The 27,414-nt window shown below is 44.6% G+C and overlaps 1 long non-coding RNA gene across 5 annotated transcripts in view; it reads left to right on the top strand.

Moving 5' to 3' along the window:
* The window catches only part of LOC144754901 (uncharacterized), a 250,812-nt gene that overhangs the window by 163,345 nt on the left and 60,053 nt on the right, over positions 1–27,414 (top strand). For all 5 annotated transcript variants that reach the window (XR_013594789.1, XR_013594787.1, XR_013594786.1 and 2 more), the window contains exon 3: positions 16,683–16,745. This is a non-coding gene — a long non-coding RNA (uncharacterized LOC144754901). The remainder of the gene's footprint in view (positions 1–16,682; positions 16,746–27,414) is intronic.

The raw sequence follows: 27,414 nt of genomic DNA, 5'->3' as shown, positions 1-27,414 counted from the left end.
ACCTCCCATCGCATTCCTCCAATGAAAACCTACTTCATCAAACAGTGCTGAATAAATACGCCTCGTGTTGTGCTTTCAACGTTCCTCTCTGTTAAACCACCCCTGAGAAACTAAATATTATAACGCTGTGCTGTTTACACAATCATACTCGCGGTGCAAGCACCTTTTCATCTAATCACAAGAACTAGAAAATTCCCCAAAAGCACTGCCCGTGTATTTAAAGTATGTAAATGAAATTTCAAGTGTCACATACCTGCCATTGATATTTAAAAACACACCGCTTCCCTCATCGTTCTTCTCAATCCCCCTTATACCTCCCACAATCCTTCTGCATTTTTAAATCATCCCGATGACCCTGATTGGTTCATGCTGTTAATTTTCCCGCTTTCACCACGTAACTTTTTGATGTCCATCGTGTTGTGAGACTACCTTTCCCATAATCCCTCCATATGGATAACATCAGATCACAAACCCAAATACCCTCACAGTCCAAAATAAATTCAAAAACATGTTGTTATGTCCATTAAAGTAACAGTCTTAATAAATCCACTGTCTTCTCCCAGAACCACGGCGTTGATTCTCTGCGTGTGGTCACGAAAACTCCTCCTATGCTTCTTTATTGTTCATCTTTTTGATTCCCGCGGGTGCAGTCCTGGTTTCGGGCAAAAGTTAAGATGCTTATTTATGGAGGCAGGACGCACACCTGTAGCTTCAATGTTTATGCTGTCTGTATTCAATTCCTATTTTTTCATGCGAGTGACTTCACTGAAGTGCCATGCCCAGTAGCGCTAAGGTACTAACTTCAACAGAGGTGGGACTGCAGTTACAGTTCTGGCAGTTCACCAATTCAAAGCAAGAAAAGGGGTCATTGGCCCTTCCCCGGGCCATATGTCATGCGCACCATGTAGCCAAAAAGGCAGTGTTCAGGAAGGCAGCGCCGTCTCCTGTCGTAGGGATGTTTGTTTGACCAATCACGCACAGGGGAGAGAGGTAAGTTCCACTCCCCAATGCCCCTGAGCAGGAAGGTCCCCAAGTGATATGGGTAGCTGGTATGGGGGAAAGAAGGGGAAGCACTGCAGTATGGCCCCACCACCTCATCACCCTCTCAGTGTCTATATGTCCAGGTGGGTACTCACTGCGTCAAGGTCTCTCCCTCTGTCCCCAGGGCGGCAGGGGGCATCCCAGGCAATGGCTCCTAGGCACGGCATCTCAGCTACCGCCTGGTCTCTGGCTCCGTCCCTGTCGCCCCGGCAGAGTCTAGTAAGGTTGCATGTGTGGCTTCAATGGAGCATGTCAGCCGTTTGCGGCGTGACATCCGGTAGATCTACGGACAGTTGGGAGTTTGGTACCCCGTAAATAGCTTCATCATCGCTCGGATCCATCCGTGGGCTGGTGGCTTGAATGACGTCCGAAGTTTGTGAGGCGCTCAGTTGGGAGACTCGTCGGAGTGCATCTCGTTGCTCCTGAATCATTTGGTCCGTCGGCGGGGAGTGGCGTGTCGCTTCTTCCGGTCGGCCGGCCCGTCGGTCCCTGTTCCTGCGGCGGCGTCGTGGCCCACGGGCCCGAGGTCTCATCTCAGAGTTCTGTGGCTGCCCGGGTGCAGTGGCCATACCGCCGTCAAGCCATTCGCTCACCTCTTCAGGGGTACTAAAGAAGTAGGTCTTGTCCTGCGCTATTACTCTCAGTTTTGCAGGAAAGAGTAGGGAGTATTTGAGGCCTGCTGTGCGGAGACGTCGCTTTACGTTCAAGAAGTCATGTCTCTGGCGTTGCACCTGAATGGTGTAATCCGGGAAGAACATCACGGTTGCATTGTCAATGCGAATTTCCCCGAGCAGTCTAGTTTCTCTCAGTATAGTGTCCCTGTCCCGATAGTTCAGGACCTTGAAGAATAGTGGCCTCGGGTTAGAGCCGGTGGTGTGAGGTCTCGTGGGCACGCGATGTGCCCGTTCCACCACAAAATGGGGCGATAGTGTGTCTTCAGGCAACATATCTTTTAGCCAGTCTTCCACTCGATGAGTAGGACGGTTGCCCTCCCATTTTTCCGGGACTCCCATGAGTCTGATGTTGTTGCGTCTCGCCCTTCCTTCTGCATCCTCAGCGCGGTCTTCTAGGAACTCTACTCGATTCAGGAGATCTTGAACTTGTTTATCAGTTTGTGTGACTTTGGGGCAAAGCTCCGCCACCGTTCCCTCCAGTGTTTTGGTCCGGTCAGCCAGTTTCTTATGGTCCTCTCGTAGGTGGGTGAGATCTATGGCAACACTGACTATTTTGGATTCTAAGGATGTCCTGGTCAGTTGGAGCGACTGTTCCATGCGTTCCACGGCGGCCAGCACGCTGTCTAACCTTGCGGTTACCTGATAAGCAGCCATCTTGTGTAGCGACTTATCGGTTTTTCCCTTCGACAAGGCCCCTCCGGTTCCAGTGCGAGTTCTCACCCCTCCGGACATGTGCAAGGCGACCCGGCCAACAGTGTAGTCCAAGTTAGTCGGAAGATGAGGCGTTGCCCGATGCGCGGCCCCTGCAGTGCCCACGGTCCGCGGCGCGTTGCCACCTGCACCGGCTGTTGTGTAGTTGGTTAGCCGGCCCCCCGCGTGCTCTCCGTGTCGGTTCGTGGGGTAGGCTTGTGTAGTAGTGTTTCGGAGCGGGCGTCTGCTAACAGTACCGAGGGGGTTGCGCTCACCGCAGATAGCCGGCCGCGTGACTGCAAAGTGTCTCGTGAGCGTGAGAGCCGCAGATTTACCCTGAGCAGGCGGGGTAGGCCGAGTGTCGCCGTGAGTTTGCTGGAGAGTCTAGAAGCACTGGATCGCAGCCTCAATGCACCTCCACGCGTAGTAGGGGAATCAGTCCCATGCGATGGTGGGCGTCTGTGTCGCAGCGGCTCTCAATGCGTGCGTGGCCCTTTTCTCCACACTGGGCCGAGAGCCCCTGCACCTCGCCCCCTGCGTCCCCGATGGGGTCGGATTTGCGGTGGGGGCGCCGCCAACCAGCCGCCGCCGGGGTCCTGCAGGCCCGCCAAACTCAAGGAGTCCAGGGGGGGGAGTCCGCGGTGCACAGAACCAGGTAGCGCCTACACCAGCAGAGCGCGCCTCTCAATGTGTGGAGGAATGTCGATGGGGCCTTAGCGTCGCTGACGTGTGGGCTATGGTGCTGGAGTCAGGTCTCCGTTCGCCTCCGCCGCCCACCGCATTGCCGTACCTGCGTGGGGAGGGGGCCTCTTCAGGTGGTAGCGGCCGTCCAGCAATGCCCAGAGCGTAGGGCCCTCTCGCCTGGCTATCCGGTGTCGCTTGTGGGTCGCCGGACGCTCCTCCGGGGCCGCGCCTCCCTCGGGCGCACGAGCAAGTAGTCGGGCAGCCGCGCCCCTGGTTTGGGCCGCCGTTGGTGCAGCAGCCGCGTCACGCCGGCTAGTCCTTCTCGCTCCCCCGGCGTAGGCCTCCTGTAGTCACCCAGGAGCAGGGGGGAGCAGGGGTCAGAGTGTCAAGATGGCCCCCAAGTCGCGGCCTCGATGTGCAGGGAGGTCGTGGAGGCCAGGCCGCGGGTCGCGTGGTGGGGCCCAGGTGTTAGACAACCTCGCCGTCTGGGTGGCGGCGAGTCCCGCCAGAAGCTCTCAGGAGAGGCCGGTGCTGCTGCGTCGGGTCTCCGATTCAAAAATCGACCAGGATGTCGAATATGGCTCTACGTTGGTCCGCCTGCAATTTCAGGCGGTTCCGAGGATAATTGGCGGAGAATCGGCCCGGGGAAGGGGAGCTCGGCTCGGAGCTCTACCCGGGTGTGACCGCCGCCATTGCGTGCCCAGCCACGCCCCCTGATTGACCTATCTTGATGCATTTCTGGTCTATATACATGCTGTTTGTTAGACTTTGATTCAACATTTTGGTCATTTGAACTCACATTATGTTTCAACTTCGCTAAGTTATCCTGAAAAGGAATGACAATAGCTAAAATGATCCATATCAATATTAATAGTCCTGTACATATTAAACACATTCTACACCATTTTGTAAAGATAGAACATTTCATTTTATGGTCATTGTGAGCGATTTTTTTCTTTATTTTTTTCTTTATTTTTTCCTGCATTTACAATTCTCTTACACCTTTGTCATCTATAGGCTTTCACCTTTCACTTACAATGTCCTCCTTATATCAGGATTTCAGGTTTTGTCTTTACCTCTTACCTATGATCAATTATCATTTTTCTCTGTGATTTAGTTCTTTACTCACTTTTCCCAATTGACTTTGGGCAGTATAAGTTCTCTTGGCTACTGTTTACTTCTGCAATCGGAGGCAAAACAATGTATGACCATTCAGGTGACTTGTATTTCTGATTTGGTCTTCTCACTCTTTTTGGCATCTGAACAACTTCTATTATTTTCCCCAACGACTCCTTTTGACTGGTTATTTCATTTACTTGATCTTCTGGCTTTCTTGCTTTGTTAACCAGTTTAAATCTTAGTCCATCATTCTCTTTAGGCCAATTATCTCCTTTACAAACTCTTTTTGTCTTAGGCTCTGTGGTGTTATGTTCCACTTTCCAAGTCCTTTTTTCTTGAACTCTTTCTCAAAGGAGTTTCATCTGCACTGTCGTCAGTTTCACTTTCAGTCTCTTCGACAGTCTCATTTATGGCAAACTTTATGATGTCTTTTTCTTTTTCAAAGTCAGTTTTCTCTTTTGACAGTTCTTTTACTCTGTTAGGAACATCTCCATAACTGGTACTTGGAATCTCATCCTTATCGTGAGTTATTTCCTCCTTTCCAGTGTCAGGATTTTGGTTCCTACTTTCAGAGCTTTCAGACTGTCCTTCAGTATTTTCTTGATCACCGGTTTTATTTCCACATTTCTCGGTGTCCTTACTGGTGTCAGTCTCTACCAAATCTCGACTTTCAGATTGATCTTCAGAATTTGGTATTTCAACAATTTCTCCTTCTCCTTCAGATGCAGAGCTAGCATCTGATACTTCCAGATGTCGACCTTCTTGTCGAGCTTCAGTATCTGGATTTCTCTCTGGTTCACCTTCAGAATCAGAATCAGTTGTGCTTTCACCTTCTTCGTTTGGCTTCTCAGGTTCAGGCACACGGATGGTGTGGCTTGCATGCACCCATCTCTTTACTCCAGCACATTTAACTGCAGTGGTGCTGACCAGTATAATTTGTCTTGGTCTCTGCCAGCGAGGCACCAGTTTCTTCTGTGATGTACCTTTATCCGAACCCAATCTCCAGGAACTAGATCATGAGCTGGATGTTTCTCTTTCGTGTTTGATTCGGTTCCCACCTGACAGAAGTCACCACGTCAGACAGGTTTTTGCAGTAATCCAGTATGATGTCATCATTAATAGTTAACAGTTTATCAACTGGTACAAATGCTTGTCTCTTCACTCTACCTATCAAAATCTCATGTGGACTCAATCCAGTCTTTTTGTCAGGGATACTCCTTATGGTCATCAAAACAAGTGGTAAGGCGTCTGGCCACTTCAGTCCCGTTGCCAAACACATTTTTGCAATCCTGTTTTTTATTGTTCCATTCACTTGTTCAACTACCCCTGAAGCCTCAGGTCTGTAAGCACAATGCCATTTCTGACGAATGTCCAGGGCTTCACAGATCATTAGCATAAGTTCATTTTGGAAGTGCATTCCACGATCAGTTTCGATCGTTACTGGAAATCCATACCTTGGGATGATTTCACGTAAAAACAACTTTGCAACAGTTAGTCCATCGTTTCTCCTCGTTGGGAAAGCCTCCACCCATCGAGAGAACCGACAAATGATCACCAAAACATACCTGAGCCTATTACAAGGTGGAAGTTCTATGAAATCCAACTGCATTCTTGTAAATGGACCTCCCTCCCGTCCTATGGTTCCCAGACTCACAATTGTTTTTCTGTTTGGATTAAATTGCTGACACACCAAACATCTCTTGCACAGGCTTTCAGCAATCATCCTAAATTTAGGATTATACCACGTCTGTCTAAATAGACGAAGCATGGATCCCTTTCAACATGAGCTTGACCATGGTACATTCGGGCCAAATTTGAAATCATGCTATCAGGCATTACTGGTCTTTCATCTTTGTAAACCCATATTTCATTTTCTTTTCTTTGCCTACATCCTGCCTTTACCCAGACGTTTTTCTCTTCCTCATCATCTTCTTCCTGCATTTGCCTCACTTCCTGTCAAGTCTCAACTACTGCGGTTAGCATTAAAGGACTTGAAACATGCTCTTTACTCCTGTCCCGATTTATGGATGCAAGATTTCTGGCACAATATTTTGCAATGGAATCTACATACCTGTTACCTCGAGTTATGTAGTCATCTCCCTTTTTATGAGCTGTGCATTTCAATACTGCAATCTTATCAGGCAATTGAATTGCGTCAATCAACATTCTTACTAATTCGGTATTACGTATGGGGGATCATGCAGAAGTTAAATAACCTCTTTGGGACCACAGTTGTCCATAGTCATGGACAACCCCAAATCCATACTGACTATCAGTCACTATGGTAACCTTCATTCCCTTTCCCAGTTTACATGCTTGAATCAAAGCAATCAATTCTGCTATTTGAGCAGAACGAATTACATTCAGACAACATGCTTTCAGTACATCTGCTACTGTGCAAACCGCATATGGTGCACTCAAAACAGCTTCATTTGTTCTCAGACACGAACCATCAACAAACATTACATAATTGGACTCAGGCAATGGCTCATCTCTGATGTCTGGTCTTGGTTTGGTACAGTATTCAAGAACATCTAGGCATTTGTGATCAACCTCATTTCTTACTTCAGTTTCCATGGTATCAGGCAATAGCGTAGGAGGATTGATATTTACACATCTAGAGATTGTGACATTTTTTGCTCCCAGAATTACTTTCTCGTATTTGGTCATTCTATTATTGGTGAGGTATTGGGTCTTTGTCCTAGTGAGGAGAATCTCCACAGAATAAGGTACATACACCCTCACAGGAAATCCCATCAATATTCCTTCACTTTGTTCTAGACTTACACTTGTAGCTGCTACTGCTTTCAGACAACCTGGCAATGCCTTTGCAACTGGGTCCAAAACAGCTGAGAAATATGCAATTGGCTTTCTCAGTTTTCCATGTCTTTGAATTAGCACTGACAATGTGCATCGTTCTCGTTCACTGCAATACAGTTCAAACTCTTTTTCATAGTCAGGCATACCTAAAGCTGGTGCTTCACATAAGCTAGTTTTTAACTGTTCAAATGCTTCCATCTCAGTCTTGGTCAATACTATAGGGTCTCTGATATCTGCTCTGGTTAATCTCTGTAATGGTTTTGCTATCAGTGAAAATCCACTAATCCATTGTCTACAGTAACCTACCATTCCTAGGAACATTCTTACTTGCCTTTGGGTTTTTGGTGGCTGCATTCCTTGTATCATTTTGATCCTTTCTGCAGTGACTTGTCTAATTCATTTGGCAATCTTATGACCTAAGTATTACACTTCTTTCTGACAAAATTGTAATTTTGATGGAGACACTTTATGTCCCTCCTCTGCCAAATGAATCAACAATGCAACGGTATCTGTTATACATGCATCTTTTGTCCTTGATGCCACTAGGAGATCGTCAATGTACTGAACCAATACAGACTCTCCAGGCATGCTCACACTTTCTAGTGATTTCTTTAGCAACTAATTAAAGATAGATGGACTCTCAGTATACCCTTGAGGAATTCGGCACCATGCCAAAAAACGCAAATATTGGCTGGCTTTCTGGGTGCAATGGAACAGTAAAGAATACATTACACAGATCGATCACAGTGTACCATTCTGCATCATGGGGAATTTGATATAAAATCACTGCTGGATTTGGTACAATTGGGCAACATGGGACAACTATTTTATTAACCTTTCTAAGGTCATGCACAATCCTAAATGTTCCGTTTGGCTTTTTCAATCCCATTATCGGTGAATTACAAGGACTACTTTCTATCTCTCTCAGAATGCCTTGATCAATCATTTTGTTTATTACTGGAGTTATTCCTTCAATTATATCTGCTGTCATTTTGTATTGGGGAACGTTTGGGTAACTCACACCTTCTTTTATAGAGACTTTGTCAGGATCTACGTCTTTCATTAATCCAATATCTTCTCCTGTGAAATCCCACATCTTCTCTTTCACTACCTTTTTCAATTCATCGGGTATCTTTTCACGATCAAACACAGGAAACAACTTATTTTTCTCTGCCTCAATCATGAGCATGGTCATTTTATACAGGCTATCTTCATCTGGGGTTTGTAGGTCTATATCAACAACAAAAAAACTTGAAGGTCTGAATTTAGCTGAGTAATAAAGACTATCACCGAACGCGACACACTGGGAGTACAGTGCATCAACTACCACATGGTAGAGAGACACTTACGATACTGATATAAGTCCTATCAGCCCACCCATGTGGCGGAGCCTCATCATGTAGGACGTTTTGAACTAGGTCTGTGTGCACAAGCCCTGATGTATTGGCTTTGTATCACTAGGCCATAGTTCAGAGGATAGAAGTGTCCTCACCACTGGCGGTGCTGATGAAATGCAGTGCAGTGAAAAATGAAAAGTAAGTGGTGTTTTAAAATGACGGTCAAGGCAAATGGACAAATGTAATAATATTCACCTGGACGTCAGGTTAAAAAACAGCGTAGAGACAGTGTGAAAAAATCGCTGCCAACTTTGCTTGGTAATCATTAAGGCCAACATGTTTCTGCCGTTAGGTGGAGATTCACCGGCATTCTTCAGGGCCAAGCTAACTAGTATGCTACTGCAAAATACACTATTGGAAGTGACAAAAATTCAAACCGTCATTTTACGTTGCTCTTTCCTTTAGCTTCTTTTGTTTAGCTTCAATTTCATCACTACAATATTTGGCCTGTCTCAATACTTCATCCACTGTACTCGATTGCCATCCTATTAAACTATGTCTAATCATGTCTCCAATTTCTGGTCTTAAACCATATACAAATGGATATACAAAATGACTCGTCTTTTTCACTCAGTTCCTCATATCCACTGTATTGTTTAAACACCAACAACAGTCTTTCATAGAATGCATGTACAGATTCCTTCGATTCCTGTATAGTTCTGTCTATTTTAACCCAATCTGTTTCTTTTGGTGGGATTTTATTCTTCAAAAACACTATTACTTGTTCGTACTTTCGCATTACTTCAGGTGATGGAGCACCTGTTACTTTGTCTCGAGGATATTCCTCCTTTGGCCAATTTACAGTTATCTTGCACTCAGCCCACAGATCTGCTGGTACAACTATGTCAAATAATCCATCCAGATCAACCCATAGTACTTTTGAAACTTTCACAAATCGATCTACCTGTCGATACCATTGTACTGGCTTTTCTCTCAATCTGGGGAAATCATTTGTAAAGGATAAGATATCCTGTCTACTCCAAGGAACATGTACATAACCTCCTCCAGGTATTTCTCTCATAGGGAACTCATTTGCAACTGTTTCCTTTTCTCTCACAGGGAACGCTAATGTAGATTTATCACTGGCCTTTTCTTTCTTCTTTGCCCATTTTATTCTCCACTTATTCACATCTCCCCATCTCGTTAGCAATACAATTAATTCTTTTATCTGGGTTAACCTTCCTGCAGTATTCATATTTTCAATGTCTTTTTCTGAAAAGTCTACTCTGTAGGATTTCTGCAGTGTTTTATTCTTTGTGAATTCTACTTCGAATTCATTCGCTAATCCTTCTAATTGATCAGGTACAGACTTCGCTTTCCATGTTATACTCTTGCACATGAACATAAGTTCATCATCGTGGTACGTTTTTAATCTGTCCGTTCCAATTGTTCCAATAATTAACTCTTCCATATCGATTTTTAATCTTGCCACATCTAATACTTTAGGTTCATGTTCTTTTAATTTCAAAGTTTTAAGCCAATCACTTAATTCTTGTTCCGATGGTCCTATAGGAGTCTGTGTTAAATCTATTTTCTCTATGCTCTTTTCAGATGTAGCAGAGTCAGATTCTGCTCCGGTTGCATACTTATAGGGCAAACTCTGATTAAAAGTTAAGTCAGGCGGATTTACATTACTTACTCTTCTAATTTCTGACAAATCTGGATAAATATTTTCTGTTACCTTTTGCAAACTTTGCTGTAAAGGTATTGTCAAACTTGGCTCTTTTATTCTTTGATTTTCAAACACTGGGATTACAGATCCTATTGTTAATGGGACTGTTACTGCTTCTATGTTTTTCGTAAGCTCTTGTATCTTTTCTGTCAATTCGTTTGTAGATCGTATATATTCAGTAGTACTTGTTTGTTCTTCAACTCGTTTTTCTACTCTATTTACACTTCCTCATTCATTATTTTGCTTGGGAGTACCGGTAAGATCTGTTTCTGTCATTGAAGCATTTGGGTTATATCTCATTTCTACTCTTTCTGGTATATCTCTAAAATTAGAAAATTGTCTTGGGGTTTCATTAATTCTATCTTCTACTGGTGGAGCATTAGGGGTGGTCCATAAAGAACCCGGTTGATATGGTGGCGGTCTTCTATTTAATATTTCTTCCAGTACAGCATCCTCTGATTCACCATCACCATAACTTACTTTCCCTGTTTCCACATTTTTCCTCTTCTCTGTACATTTCCGCCCTTCGCATTCATCCACTAATCTAACTGGATACATTCCATCACACATGTCAGCATTTCTCCATCTGCGCATTCTACTCTAATGTGTCTCTCCCCATAATCCGCGTAATCTACTTTTTGGTCTGAGATGTCTTTCTGACCTCTCTCTCTCCATTTCATGCATCTCATCCTCCCATTCAACTAGGGCTTCAAATTGAGTCGGTCTAGGTCTTGGCTCAAGCTTCATCATCCTTTCTCTCAAATTTCGCAAAACTGCCAAATTAAAAGATCCGACTTCTGGGAAACCTAACGCACCATCATTTCTGGTGTACCTTGCCCAATTCTCTAGCCAAACACATGTATGATAACCATATTTCGACAACATATAGAAAGCAGGCGTTCTCGGCGGAGGAAGTAATTTTCCCTCTTTTGTTACTATCGCCTTATCCTTTACAAACACATTTTTCAATTTCTTAAACCATGAAGGTTTCTTCTTTTTTTCTCCGTAATAGTAATACATTTTTCTGTAAATTCCCTGTCTTTCAAAAGACTGCATACTTCTCTGTTGCTGTTCCGTAACACCAACCTATCACAGCGCGGTTTACACTAGCGTACCAATTAGAACAAGATACGTCTCCTTAGTGCTTAAGCAATAATTTCCCTGCTTTTCGTGATGCACCAATCAGCTCTTACTCTGTCACGAGGACCAATCCCTGCGCGACACTTTTGACGTCAGCTCCTGCTCCGGCTTCTGCAGCTTCGACTGACCCCTCCTTTACAAGGTTTATCGAGAAGCCGTATTTAAAAGATATACAACTAAATCGGTTAGTAACTTACACAAAACAACTCCATTTGTCTGTTTCGCTAAATAAAGTAATAGAATTTTCTCAATCACACAAGTATTCTGTATTTCCAGTAGACAGAGCTTACCTCTTCTCTACCACAGAATTTTACACTCGCCGATAAAGTAGCACCACTTCCTCTACCTTACCCTTCTCTCAAGCTCGGGTTAAGCTCTATTACTCTCCCAGCAGTAAGTTTTAAATAAGGATACGCAATGATCCCTGTACTTCAAGGCTGTGATTTTATAGACTGTCCTCGCTATGCATTTATCCTTTCACACGTAAAGATCCCTAAACTTGTGATGTGCGACGACACCACTTGTGATATACGACGATACCACCGTAGTATAAAGTAAAGTAAAAGTAAAGTCCACATTTGTAAAGCGCACAATCACCCGTAAGGGTCTCTAGGCGCTGGGGGGCCGTCGGGAAGATTAAGCGAGCTATTGCCCAGAGTCACAAGGTGCTGGGCTAACCTGCCGCCGGAGCCGGGGATCGAACCGTGGTCCCCAGAATACGAACTCAACAGATGTTAGTTATAATTCTGTACATCAAATTCCTTATATATCATTTTATACATAATCCTAGCTAATTCTTTAGCAACTAATGCTCTGCTACCAAGCTAATAACTGATGCAGCGCTACTCCGGAAATATTTTGTAAAACCATATCACCTTTCCCTGAAGTACCAAATCATAAGTCTACTCATCAGTGGGGCCCATAACACTGCGAGTTACTCACAAAACACTTCCATCCTACTTCATGGATCGGTGAGATTCAAAGGACAGCTGCTGTATAATAGCGGAGTGTCTAAATCAAAACTAAATATTTATACTATTTACACCTGCAGTTTAAATGAGTTTTACCATGGTTTTTATTAACAAGACATTTTATTCAGACACACCACCATTATAGTCGATGAATCTGCTAGTAAAAATTAGGCTTAGGAAAATACAAGACCAGCTTAATTCTCCATTTATCTAATTTTTATTAAAAGCAAAGTTTAGCATGTCTAACAGTTTATTCGCTTTATTTATTTCTTTATTAAAAAATATCTTTAAAAGAGTAAAAGTTTTATCTCAAACATCTATATTCATTTATTTCAGAGATTCAGAAATAGACATTATCATTTAGATTTCAGAACACAAATATTAGCAAAAGACAGATAGTTCCCAAAATTCATTTTTCCCTAACTTCCCTAACTAATAACCTCATCTAAAGCTCAGTTCTCACTCAAAGAAATAAAACATTTATTCAAGAATTCTTACATCTCAGGAAAATCAGCATACCGACAGCATCTCAGGAGGAAATCGAAAAAAGAGTTTTTCTTAAGAAAAGTCACAACTTTTTATACCCTTTTTCACTAACTTTATCTATCCACAAAAGTAATTATCAGTACAGACTCAAGTCCTGATTGGACAATTTGAGGGTGGATGAGCATCACCTCATCATCCTAATATTCAATTTCCGTAGCATCAGCTGAATTTTAAAGAGTCCTTTGTTTGAAAAAGTCTTTGGCCTAGTCACATCCTCATCTAGTTACTACAGGTTCCTTTCCCACCATCAGTAACTCAAATGTTCATTCTTTTGGCAGTTATCAGGACTTCCAGGGTAAGCCGTCCTTGAACCGCTCTCGCTCAGGCACAGGAAGCTCACATTCAACCTCGGCTTTGGGCTGTGCATGCTCAGTTTAACTTCCATTCACTGATAATAAAGCAGCCATCTTTTTACTAGGCCTCACAGGCCAGAACAGGAACTATCATAGAAACAAACACAAATAAATGTTAATTATTGAAATATAGCCCTTCTGTTTACCTTCCCCCCATACTAAGGGTTTCCCTGTTAGTTGTTACCTAGCAAATAAGCAACACATATGCATGATATACTCACCTAACTCGATGTTTTTGCCACAAAATACATAAACAGAAAGCACATTAATGCCGTTTTTGATTAAATTAAAGCTTTGCATTAATAAACAACATGACGACATTACTAAATTAGACAGTTATAGTTTTTCATGCAAGCAGATTAGTATTCCCACGTGTATTTGTGTGTGCATTCTATACTACGCTGATTAGTTTTTCCAAACCACACAATTAATAAAGGTTACAGTTATGAAGAAATGACTTTACGAGGGGTATACAAAATGTTGTTTCTTCACCTCGCTCCATCACGCACTTAGGCTTACCAGAAGAGCAATTTTAACGCCGTGCGCAGTGATATGATCAGTGCCTGCGGCGCCGCTCTTTATTCTAACTCTAGCCGCCCGCCCCGTATCAACCGTCATGAACGTGGTGATTAATCATGCTGCGCCGCATGTCCGGTGAATTTCTGTCACATTGTAGCTGCATACAGCTGCAGGCTCGCCCTCAAGACAGCAGGAATCAGGGTGCAGAGAGCACTGCCACTCCAGAGAGACCAGCTTTAGTCTAATTAGTTACTAAGGTGCATGTTTACTTAGTGCTGCTGACAATGCGCTAATATGCAGCGACTTCGCATTTCAGTGCGGTGATGCGGACCACCACACTGAAATGCGTTAGTCTAACGCATGAAGCGTGATACTTGGCAGGGCTGAGCGTCAAAACAGGATGTTCAGACCAATCATAACGCAGCACTGCAGTGTTGTGATTGGCCAGGGAGCCTGGGTGCTTACCAATCACAACGCCGCATTGGAGCGTTGTGATTGGTAAGTGGGGCCTGCTTCTTGTTCCTTGAGTTCCACTAAGAGAGCAGGAGCAGAGACGCGTGATAAGGCTGCAAGGTAAGTTTATTGTTTTTAATTTTTTTTTAATATTCGCACCACCATACTGCTTTGTGATCCCTCCACCCCCTGCGTTACACCCTCCCCCGCCTCCCGCAAGTTATGCCGGCCGCCACTGCAGTAATCTGCTCGTGCAGGCAAGTGCATATTTTTTTCACAATTTCTCTGCCTGTCATAGCAATTTCTCTGTGTTCCTAACAGGTATGGAAAAAAAACTATATTTGAATTACTGACATCCGATCCTGCAGCAGCACACTTGCAAGTACCATAGACCTGATGCAAGCCGCAAAATGGGAGAAATACATTCTCCCGATTATTTTTAAAAATCTTCCACTTTCCGCAAAATGCTGCAATGTAGGGGAACAAGACACGGAGTGAGGGTCTCAACTCAGTGAAGAAGACGCTCCAAGTTAGCAAACGTTATCAAAACCTGTTCCAAAAGAAACCTAGAAACCGAGCAAATCATGGCTCATAACATACATGCCAGCGGGCCCCAATCAGGTAGGAGACTATCGATTTTTCAACCCCAAAATGGCTTTATTTTAGGTGTTTCCCGCATAAAATCTCCACCGCTTCACTGTACGTCAGTCCTTAAGGAAATCAATTCCTCCGATAATGTTTTTCAAAATTTCCCTCTTACCAGGTTCAAAATGCTGACACGTATGTTATAATAGGAGCCAGCCATAAGAGATACTCACTCACGGAGAGCCCGCCAAGTACGTTGCTGATATACTGTAAAAAGTAAGTACTGAATAGTGGCCACTAGAGGACGGCAAATCACTGAATAAAGGCAATTTGTGTCTACTGCCGCTGATACTAAAAAATTTGCAGCTGATTGGAATGAAGGAATTTCAACGTCCTACGCCTCTGAAAGACACATACATGCCATTAGACTCGATCAGGCGGGAGAATCCTGATATTTCATCCAAAAATTGCTTTATTTTAGCTGTCTCCTACCCGAAATTGCCTCTGCTTCAGTGGAAGTCAATGAGGAAAATACAATCCCTCGATTATTTTTCTTAAAACCTCCCACTTTCCTGTTTTAAAATGTCGGCATGTATAAAGTTAATAATACATTATGTATTGGGGCATGAATTCGCAAAGGCAATATTAAGAAATCACGAGTACGATTCCCTGTCACCTAGTCCGTCTCCTTTGTGGCTCTCCTTATATATGTGAAAGGAGTCAGGCCAGAGACAGATAATCCATTATTCAAAAAAAGTTGGAAAAATTGTGTTTTTCTTTTTTTTTAAGCGTACACCCGTTTGTCCAAATGATTAGAGAAGAGGTTTTCAGACATTGTTGCTCTGAGCCCCTTCCTCCGTCAAAGCAAAGTATTTTTAAAGGGAGGGAAAGGCTTCTCCAAAACTTTATAGGACCACAAACCTAGTTAGGGAGAACCACAAAAGTCACTAAATTAATCTGTGCTTAACCCTCTGGTGGCGTTACACAAAAGACGTTAGGCTTAACTTCGAGGCACTGTGTTAAGTATGTATGCAGCAAATAAACAGTAATGAAGTGAAAGCACAACACAAGAAAAAGACCACACCAATTTACAAAAATTGAATGAAATTTTATAAATAAAAAGATACAAAAATAACAAAAATCTAATCAGTACAGTGCAACATATGCAGTTGTGAAGGTTTAAGTAAAAATAGCACCAAGAAGCAGAAAGCGTAAACTGTGGGTCTCTGGTTGCGTTAGAGTGGAGAAAGTCACGATTTCAGGCCAACCACAATGGATGGCTCGACCAGGTTAGTCCTGCTGAAAAAAGTACCTTCTCAAAGTCCAGCGCGCAGACTTCAAAACTTCAGGATTTCTCAGGATGAGCTCAACACTAGCCTTGAGACACACGCTAGCGGTCAGTTCTATTGATTGACTCGATTGTACCGTCCCGCCAGATCTGTCATTTGGCAGTGATTCATAACTTCTTGTGAGTCTGCCTGCGAGTTCTGACATTAGCCTTTAGACTCATGCTAGCAGGGAATTTTTCATGCACACTCTAGTGCACATTTCTGTAACTAGGTCGCTTGGAAGCGCTCCATTTTTTACGACTTCTGGTAAGGCTTACTTCAAATTCTGACATGAGTCTCTTGACATATGCTAATGAAAATTTTTGAATAATCTGCAGTGCACCTTCCATTGAATATTGTCACTTGATAGTGCATCATATCCCAACACTTTTCATTGAGGCTTTCCGCTACTTGGAGAGATGAGATACAATCCAACTAAATAATGTGATCTATCACCTACACACACAAAAAGCAACCAAGGCCATCATGGTTGTTGAGCTCACTTGCTGCCTATCAGACTATAGCAATTCAAACCATTCTGCGGTTATATTGACAAATTACTTTTTAAGGTTTCCATGCACTGTACTAAGCCCAATTGTGATGGACTCACCAATACATAAGTCTACAGATCAGTGTCTACATTGAGTTGCCACTATCTGTGACACATGGTCTTACTTTTATTTTTTACAGAGCGGACCATCTTCCCTGAGCTGCTGCGAGGTTAAGGTGTGGCTACTTATTCAATACCCATGGGTAAGTGATATTTATATAAAATAAGGAAAATCTTTCTTAATGCAAACATGTATGAGTACCCATACGTTTTTTTGAATTATATATACTTAATCCTTGTAAATGAGCATGTACTGACATTGATGTATGATTGACTTGTCGCATTTGTTCCCCCCAACCTTTTTTTGTCTCACATTTACAGATAGTTCCAGTAATACCCTAACAAACAAAACATAGGATTACTGGTTCTGTATATTCTTTTCTTTCACTTTATTAGCAGCAGCATTATTTTTCTAGTGGTCCTGAAGAAAGCCTAGATACTCATGTAGATCACCTTGGCTGAAACATTTCGCCGTTTTTGAAACCTAGCAGTTTATAGTTTATACTGCTTATTGCAATGCTTTTTAATCCTACCAGTGCAAGCAAGTGACTAAGGTTTTGGTTTTGCTCACATTAGGTAGTTTTAAACTCACTGTCTTTACTCACTTCTTTATTCTATTGCACTGCGTCCTCACCTCACCAGACATTGAGCATATGGGATTTTTGCATCCTTAGTAGTGCTGCGCTATCCCAAAAACATCCCAGAGCTCTTGCCTCACATTGAAGAAGTTGTAGCCCTCAGCGGGACTAGGCTTTCCCACTGGGAAGAGAAACCCATATGATGAAACATGCCACCATAGGTGGGTGAGGGTATTCGTCCTGAAAGGGATCTCTCCCCCGAGGAGATTTGAAGAGACATGAACCTGACAACTTTCAGCTTGTTTTCGTGCGTACCTAGACCCACGGTTATTTTGTGCTGTAAATAAATAAAAAGATACCAAAATAGCAAAAATCCAATCAGTACAGTGCAGGATATGCAATTGTGAAGGTGTAAGTAAAAATAGCACCAAGAAGCAGAAAGCGTAAACTGTGGGTCTCTGGTTGCGTTAGAGTGGAGAAAGTCATGATTTCAGGCCGACCACAATGGATGGCTGGACCAGGTTAGACCTGCTGAAAAAATACCTTCTCAAAGTCCAGGGTGCAAACTTCAAAACTTCAGGATTTCACAGGATGAGCTCAACTAATGGCAGCCAAGGTCCCAGGACCTGCGGAGGAACTTCTTGGGGACCAGGAACTCAGCAGAGGCAAGCAGGGCTCAGGCAGGTCTAGTTGCAGATCCAGTCAGGTACAGTTATAGGGCAGACAGGGCCAGTTGCAGCAGATCAGCTGGCAGTTGTGGTGAAGCTTCTGAAGCATGTTCTATCCCTGTCGCTCAGAACAGAAGGTCAGTCAACTCATCATTGGAGTAACTCAGTTTGGTCAGGGATGAAGGGAGGAGATGCAGTCTTTCCTCTGAGAGATTAGGACAAGCCTCAAACACCAGGGCAGTCCTCTGAAGAACAAGGCAGGCCTCAAGCAGCAGGGCAGTCCACTAGGAACATCAGGGCAGTCCTCTGAAGAACAAGGCAGGCCTCAAGCAGCAGGGCAGTACTCTGGGGAACAAGGCAGAACTCAAGCAGCAGGGTAGTCCTCTGGGGAACAAGGCAGTCCTTCTCCTGGAATATCCACAGGGCTAGCAGTGTAATGAAGAGTGTGTTTGATTGTCCTGATTTTAGACCTGCTGCAGCTTTGAAATTCAAGCAGCTTCTGAAATTTCCCTCTCTCCACAGATGGCTCTGGAATTTCCTTCCTTCTTCCCAGATTCAAAGGGCTTTGAGGTGACAAAAGGTTAGTGCGAAGTTCTTTGTGAGTGTGCTGAGGCAGCTTCTTTGAATGTAAGTGGGCCAGGGAACAGCTTTGCCCCACCCATCCTAATAGGATGGCCCATCCCGCCAACCTCTAGTCCCCCTTTGTCTCACTGTGTGGGAGGAATACACAAAGGCCAACTGCCGCTCTAATCACAGTTATGTGACTCAGTACACAGGCGTCAGGCACCAAATGGTTAGGACAAGAAAATGTCAACATTCTGAAAGTCACATTTTCAGAATTGTGACTTAAAACCTGACTTTACCATTAAAGAGGATTTTAAATGACAATTCTTTAGAGACCAAACATGACATTTCTACCTGTTCCCAAGTAAAAGTTAGTTATCACTTATTAGATGTACTAAGGTAACACATTGTTATCCTAAGAGAGAGGTAGGGCTTGCAGTAGTGAAAAAAACATGAATTTTAGTGTTTTTCACTACCAAGACATGTAAAATCTAAAAGTACATGTCCAACATATTAAAAACCCTGCACCCTGCTCTAAGGGCTGTGTACGGCCTACACCAGGGGTGACGTGTATTTAAAAGGAAGGTTTAGGATTGGCTAAGGGGACATTATGCCAAGTAGAATTGACTTTTTATAACTGCATACAGGCTGAAATGGCAGGTCTGAGAAATGTTTTAAAGGGCTATGTAAGTGGGTGGCACAATAGGTGTTACAGGCCCATAAGTAGCATTTAATCTACAGGCCCTTGGTATATATAGTACCACTTTATTAGGACTTATAAGTATATTAAACGTGCCAATTGGGTGTAAGCAATCTTTACCATGTTTAGGGGAGTGAGCACATACACTTTAGCACTGGTTAGCAGTGGTAAAGTGTACAGAGTCCTAAAGCCAACATCTCATTCATTTGGAATCTAACATTCTGAAAGTCACATTTTCAGAATTGTGACTTAAAACCTGACTTTACCATTAAAGAGGATTTTAAATGACAATTCTTTAGAGACCAAACATGACATTTCTACCTGTTCCCAAGTAAAAGTTAGTTATCACTTATTAGATGTACTAAGGTAACACATTGTTATCCTAAGAGAGAGGTAGGGCTTGCAGTAGTGAAAAAAACATGAATTTTAGTGTTTTTCACTACCAAGACATGTAAAATCTAAAAGTACATGTCCAACATATTAAAAACCCTGCACCCTGCTCTAAGGGCTGTGTACGGCCTACACCAGGGGTGACGTGTATTTAAAAGGAAGGTTTAGGATTGGCTAAGGGGACATTATGCCAAGTAGAATTGACTTTTTATAACTGCATACAGGCTGAAATGGCAGGTCTGAGACATGTTTTAAAGGGCTATGTAAGTGGGTGGCACAATAGGTGTTACAGGCCCATAAGTAGCATTTAATCTACAGGCCCTTGGTATATATAGTACCACTTTATTAGGACTTATAAGTATATTAAACGTGCCAATTGGGTGTAAGCAATCTTTACCATGTTTAGGGGAGTGAGCACATACACTTTAGCACTGGTTAGCAGTGGTAAAGTGTACAGAGTCCTAAAGCCAACAAAAATGAATTTTAGCAAACAGTAGGGGAGAAGGCAAAATGTTTGCGGGAAAGCCTATCTAAGGCTGAAAGATCTAACAATCAGAATTCACAATACATTTGAGACTTAAAAAAGAGCAAATGCATGAACCAAAAAACAAACATTGACCGAAAAACTCTCTTCCCCTCAATCGAGCTATTTGAGCCCCCCCTCTCATGGGTCTCAATGTAACTGCACCAGCTGCACTTATGATAGCTGCGGCCTTGAGTAGCGGGCTTTCCCCTCTGCTTCTTTCACCACTTCGCCACCATACCTGATCCTCACTAAAATCTTGAAATAGGCTGTCTGTTTCTTTCAGACAATAATGAGCTCCCTTTTTTTCAGAAAACAAACATGCCCTTAGCCTTAATACTAGCAAGGAAAATGAGCCCCGATACACTTTTTTAAAGAAAGGCAGTAATAACTGTGATGCAGTGGCCCCAGGCCCCTGGACCCCAGTGCACCTGCTTCACCAATGAAAGCTGCTGCCTTGAGAATTAGGCTGTTTCCATTTTCCTCTGGGACATGTACTGTTTTGTGGGTGCCCTGAGTCAACACTTGGACACCCATGTTAGGCCCCGGGGGATGGAGTCCCCAGGCCACAATTGTATCAGGGAGGATGGCTGCGCACCCCCTTCGTCTTAAAAAGTGAAGGGCCTTGGTGATGACATTCCTGGTGCACGGTGTTGCTTGGGGAGAGGGGTTGCACACCTCCATCCCATTCATTTACAAAAGGCCCCAGGGAATGAAGTCCCAAGGGCCCCAAGAGGCTCCCAATTAAATAAGAAAAAGAAAAATGCCCCCGTTGTTTGGGACTGAGGTCCCTAAAGTACATCTTGCCTGGGCCCCTAAAATCATTAATATGACACTGCCAGAATGCCTCAATGTGCCAGGACCTTTGAGACCAACAATACGCTGTGCATGCCAGAAGGTGTGGGGTTGGCTGCTTGTGCGGGGTTGGTTGCAGGGCTGCCTGCAGGTCAGGCCTTGCGGCCAACCCCATGCCTCGTACAGCCAAAGGTCGTGCAAGGTGGGGGGATTGGCTCTATGTACAGTAATAAAATATTACTTTATTTTGAGAAAACTGAAATTCACTGAAAAAAACTAATTTTAACCCCTTCGATGCTGATGACGGAGCGGTTCCGTCATCGGCATCGGTTGGGCTGTGCTGATGACGGAACCGTTCCGTCATCAGTACAGCCCTGGGGGGGAGCGCTGGCGCTACCGCTCCCCCCCCCCCCCCCGTGCAGCGATCTTTGTTTTTTTTGCAGGGGTGGCAGCGGAAGAATTTCCGCTGCCACCCCCTGGCCTCCCCACGCTTCCTGGTGACGTCAGCGCGCACAACGCGCGCCGACGTCATCAGGAAGCGCTGGAAGCCATTTCTTTCCAGCGCGTCCAGCACAGAGGTGGGTGTTCGGTGCTCCGGTGGGGCGGGGGGGCCGGTTTTCGGTGCCTTGAGGCATCGGGGGGGAGGAAACTGTGTTTCCTCTCCCCTGATGTCCCAATGCAGGGCATTCCTGGTGCACGATCGCGCACAGCGTCGCGATCGTGCACCAGGAATGCCCCACTAGACACCAGGGATTGCGTTTGTGTGGTTTGTTGTGTGCTGGAAGCGACCCCTTGGGCAAGGGTCGCTTCAGTTTTGGGGGCAAATAATTTTTCAGACTTTTCTGCCCCCCCTGGGGCAGATCGGTCGTTTTTTCAGCCGATCTGCACCCAGGGGGAGCAGAAAAGCCCACTAGACACCAGGGATTGCGTTTGTGTGGTTTGTTGTGTGCTGGAAGCGACCCCTTGGGCAAGGGTCGCTTCCATTTTGGGGGCAAATAATTTTTCAGACTTTTCTGCCCCCCCTGGGGCAGATCGGCCGTTTTTTCGGCCGATCTGCACCCAGGGGGAGCAGAAAAGCCCACTAGACACCAGGGATTGCGTTTGTGTGGTTTGTTGTGTGCTGGAAGCGACCCCTTGGGCAAGGGTCGCTTCCATTTTGGGGGCAAATAATTTTTCAGACTTTTCTGCCCCCCCTGGGGCAGATCTGCTGTTTTTTCGGCCGATCTGCACCCAGGGGGAGCAGAAAAGCCCACTAGTCACCAGGGATTTGTTTGGATTTGAAAAGGAAGTGACCCCTTGGGGAAGGGTCGCTTCCTAGTGGTCCTAATTTTTTTATAGACTTTTCTGGGGGCAGATTGGCTGTTTTTTTACCGTTTCTGGACCCAGGGGGGGGGGGGAATAGAAAAGCCCACTAGACTCCAGGGTTATTTTTTTTATAGGGAGCGACCCCTTGGCCAAGGGTTGCTTCCTTGGGCCCATTTGTTTTCAGTATGTTCTTCCGTGTCTTTATTTGGCCTCTCTGCCCTCCGTAGGGTTGCTTCCAGGGGGCCCACGTTTGTAATGATTTATAATCTTCCCCCCTTGGGGACAGACACCCCATTTGTGACATACCCTGTGGCATAGCCTGTTGTAATGTGTGTTGTTTTTGTTTCTTCTAATGTGTATTGTTTTTTTTTCTCTTTAGATTGTTGCAGTGTGCGGTTCTGTTACTGGTGGTTCTGTTGTTCTGCTGTTTCTGTAGTTGCATGTGTTTGGTAAGAGACCTTTTTTTGTTCAATTGTAATGTAATTGTTTATTTTGCAAAGTATGTAGTAATACGAGTATGTTTTGTTTCTGTTTGTTGTGATTGTAAAACATGTTTTGCATTTGTTTTTGATGTGTCCTTCTGTAGATGTAAGGTTTTTTTCTTCTTTCTAGTGGGATATCGTTGCCTATTTGCTGTGTCTTTGCAGAGTAGGTGCTGGTGAGTGTAGTTGTGTCTTGTAAGTGAATTGTATATTTTTTCTAAATATAGTTTTTTGTGAAAAAGTCTTACATTTTTTATCTTACTTTGCGCAGTGTTGGGGTGGTTGAGTTGTTTGTGCAGACTCCTTTATTTGTAAGGATAATGGCTAGCCGCCGGATTACTGCTCAACAAGTTGTTGGAATGCTTTTTGATTCTTCCTCTGACCATGGTCCAGAGTCTGACTCTCATTCTGAGCCAGAGGTGGGAGGTGAAGATTCAGGTAGTGAGTTTTCTCTACACATGGCTTCATCTGATGATGAAGACACTTTGAGTGCTGATGAAGCTACTTTTGGGGTGGATGATGTGCCTGTGGTTGGGGAGGACATTGCTGTGGTTACGGTTTGGGAGGACATTGTTGTGCCTGTGGTTGCGGAGGACATTGATGTGCCAATAGTGCGGCAAGAGACATCTGGGCTGCAGCCTGGGGCTGCTAGACTTCCAGTTGGTGTAGTGAGACAAGAGGCAGCTGGGCGGTGGCCTGCGGCTGCAAGACTTGATGATGAAAGTTCTGACCTCTGGGTTGCACCAGGCATGGTGCAGCCGGCATTGCCTGAATTTACTGGTGTTCCAGGGTGTAGGGTGAACACTGAAAACTTTTTGCCTATTGATTTTTTCAAGTTGTTTATGGATGATGTGTTTTTGGCAGAGATTGTAGAGCAGACTAATTTGTATGCTGAATTTTTTTTGAGGGTGAACAGTGCCAGCCTTAAGCCCCACGCTAGAGCTACCCGGTGGACTCCCACAAATTTGGAGGAGATGAAAAAGTTTTTGGGTTTAACTTTTTTGATGGGCTTGCTTAGGAAACCATCAATGGCTTCATATTGGTCTACTAGTCCCTTAATGGCAACAGCTATATTTCCGGCAGTCATGAGTCGTGATAGGTATTTGCTTCTGCTGTGGATGATGCATTTTGTTGACAATAGTCTTGCTTTGCCACGAGATCACCCTGATTGTGACCGTCTTTTCAAGATTCGGCCTGTCATTGATCATTTGGTTGATCGATTTTCTGAGATCTTTTATCCTGGGAAAGAAATTGCAGTGGATGAGTCTTTGCTGTTGTTCAAGGGCCGCTTGGTATTTCGGCAATACATTCCTAGTAAGAGGGCACGCTATGGAATCAAACTGTATATGCTGTGTGACAGTGAGACTGGATATGTCTCTAATTTCAGGGTGTACCCTGGTAAGGAATCCAGGATTAACCCCCCTGGTTGTCCGTCGACTTTTGGAGTGACTGAGAAAATTGTGTGGGAACTTGGTCGTGGATTGTTTAACAAAGGCCATCATTTGTATGCCGATAACTTCTACACTGGTGTGCGGTTGTTCAGGGAATTGGCCAAAGTGGACACTGTTGCTTGTGGCACAATCCGCTCAAACCGTAAAGGTTTCCCAAAAGAACTTGTTTGTCGAAAGCTTGCTCGGGGACAGTGCAGTGCATTGCGTTGTGAGGAGCTTCTAGCTGTGAAGTTTACAGACAGGAGAGATGTCTACATGTTGACTACAATACATGATGAAAGCACTGAACCGCGGACTGTTTGGGGTCAGGTTGCAGAAGTGCGCAAACCTGTGTGCATACTGGACTACAATAAGTACATGGGTGGTGTTGACAGAGTTGATCAGAGGTTGGAACCGTATGCTGCTCTTCGTAAGGCTTACATTTGGTACAAGAAGTTGGCTATCCATCTTTTCCACTTGGCAACCTTTAATGCTTTTATTGTGTTCCAGAAATCTTGTCCCCAGTCAAAGATGACTTTTGTAAAGTTTCAGGAGTCTGTAATAGGCAGCCTTGTTTTAGTGGAACAGGCAAGTGTTCCTAGAGTTGGAGTGGTGGAGGATGTTGCCAGATTGAAAGATCGCCACTTTCCTGATACAATTCCTCCTACAACCTCAAAAGACTTTCCCAGTCGGAGATGTAGAGTCTGTTGGCGAAGAGGTTTGCGGAAGGAGGTTCGCATGTACTGCCCCGACTGCCCTTCAAACCCCGGGCTGTGTGTACCTGCTTGTTTTAGATTGTACCACACGCAAAATAATTTTTGGGAGTATCAATGAGTGGTAAAGATAACTGGTTGGTCTTTATTCTGTAAAACTTATTGTTCAGTTTCAAAGTTTGTATTTGTGTAGTCTTTTTAGATTTAGTTGTCGAGTTAGTAGATTTGTATCAATTTGCAATTTGTTTTTGTTTCTCTTTTATTTAAAAAAAAAACTAAAGTATGATGTTGGTTTGCGTGTAGTGTCCATTGTCTGACTGTGTGCATGGTTTGGCGCTTGGCTGCCGGTGTCTGTGGACTGGTGCTTGTCTGGCGGTGTCTGCGGACTGGTGCTTGACTGGCGGTGTGGGTGGTCTGGTGTTTGGTTGGCGGTGTGCGTGCTCTTGCGCTTGCCTGGTGTGTTTGGATTTGTCTTTGGCTGGTGGTGTTCGTGGAGTGGTGCTTGGCTGGCGGTGTGTGTGGAGTTGTGCTTGGCTGGTGGTGTGTGTTGAGTGGCGCTTGGCTGGTCGTGTGTGTGGAGTGGCGCTTGGCTGGTGGTGTGCGTGGAGTGGTACTTGGCTGTCTGTGCACGGAGTGTTGCTTGGCTGATGTTGTGTTTGTGGAGGGGCGCTTGGCTGGTGGTGTGCATGGAGTGGTACTTGGCTGTCTGTGCACGGAGTGGTGCTTGGCTGGCGGTGTGTGTGGAGTGGTGCTTGGCTGGCGGTGTGTGTGGAGTGGTGCTTGGCTGGTGTTGTGTTTGTGGAGTGGCGCTTGGCTGGTGGTGTGCGTGGAGTGATGCTTGGCTGGTGGTGTGTGTGGAGTGGTACTTGGCTGTTGGTGTGCGCTGAGTGGTGTTTGGCTGGCGGTGTGCATGGTCTGGTGCTTGGATGGTGGTGTGGGTGGACTGGCGCTCGGCAGGCGGTGTGTGAGTAGTTACTTTCTGTTGGTCACTACACACACTGCTAGTTGAGTGACACTCCACACAGTCCATCATTTTGTGTAGTTGCAGTGTCAGAAATGTGGGCGTGTGAAAGTGATGGGCCCTTGAAAGGCGCTGTTTGCTGGTGTGAGTGTTGAAATGTGATGGGTCCGCGGCTGGCGGTGTGAATGTTTTGTATGTGTCACGCGTACGAAAGGTGTATGAATGGCCTGTAAAGAGGTTGGTGCCTTGACGTGGCTTTACAGCTCACGAGCTGTGAGTCAGTGGTTGAGTTTATCATACTTTCAATTATACGCAGTGTATTTCATTTTTGATGAAATTACTTGCGTATCCAATTGTATGTACTGAATCATCACTCACCCTCGTGCCAAATCCAACCAGTATGTGTGTGTGCTTGCGGATTAGATGGGTGTGCAGTAATAATTGTTTTTTTTCTCTTTCTGCAGTAGGGTGTACCTTGTCCCTTATTGTGATTGTTGTTATATGTTGCTTTTCCATTCGGATGGTGTCAATGGTCTGGTTTGTATCAGGTATGAAAGGTGCGTGAATGGCCTGTAAAACGGTTGGTGCCTTGTCGTGGCTTTACAGCTCACGAGTTGCGAGTCACTGGTTCGGTTTTTATGCATTTATTTATTGACAGAGCATTTCATTTTTTTTAAATATCTTGTTAATAAAATTTTATGTACTGAACCATCACTCGCCCTCGTGCCAAATCCAACCTGTATGTGTGTGTCTTTGAGGAATAGATAGCCGTGCTTGAATGTTTGACTTTTGAGTAACTCTGTTAAGGTGTGGTATCCTTTTACTCGGGAGAACAAGGGGAACGCAGGGTGGTAGGACTTTTTTGCCGGCACGGCAATCCCACGCCAAAAAGTTTGGAAAAGTGCTATTTTTACCTAATTTTAAGGTTTGCAAGGAGTTCTGGGTAGGAAAACATTGGGGGACCCACGCATGCCATACCTCCCTGGACTCTCCCGGGTGTCTAGTTTTCAGAACTGTTTGGGTTTGCTACTTTCCAAAGAATACCACCCAGCCCCGGGCCAAAAACTCAGGTGCCCCCCCCCCCCAAAATCAAAGTTATATTGCTTCAGGGTATTTTAAATTCACCACCGTCCGATTTGGACCTTTTCCTGTTGCAGCCACTATGGCTACCCACGCAAGTGAGGTACCGTTTTTATCAGGAGACCTGGGGGAACGCTGGGTGGGAGGTAATTTTTGTGAGCCCAGTGATGCCATGCTTTCCCAGACTACAACGTGTGAAATAATTGATTTTTTTCTGCTAAAATTGAGGTTTGCAAGGGATTCTGGGTAAAGGAACGTTGGAGGATCCACGCAAGCCATACCTCCTTGGAAGCCCCCGGGTGTCTACTTTTCAGAAATGTGTGGGTTTGGTAGGTTTCCATAGATGGCTGTCTCGCACGCTGCCAGAAACCCAGGTAACCCCTCTTGCAATAGCTGGTGAATTTAACAATGGTGAAAATGTCAAGTCCACCAGCTTTTGCAAGAGGGGTTACCTGGGTTTTTGGCCCGTGCGAGACAGCCATCTAGGGAAACCTACCAAACCCACACATTTCTGAAAAGTAGACACCCGGGGGCTTCCAAGGAGGTATGGCTTGCGTGGATCCTCCAACGTTCCTTTACCCAGAATCCCTTGTAAACCTCATTTTTTGCTTGGAAAAAATCTG

This window comes from Lissotriton helveticus, chromosome 1_1, assembly GCF_964261635.1.
Source record: "Lissotriton helveticus chromosome 1_1, aLisHel1.1, whole genome shotgun sequence".
Taxonomy (NCBI): domain Eukaryota; kingdom Metazoa; phylum Chordata; class Amphibia; order Caudata; family Salamandridae; genus Lissotriton; species Lissotriton helveticus.
Note: the sequence above shows the minus strand (reverse complement) of the source record. Positions and strands in the feature narration are given on the sequence as shown.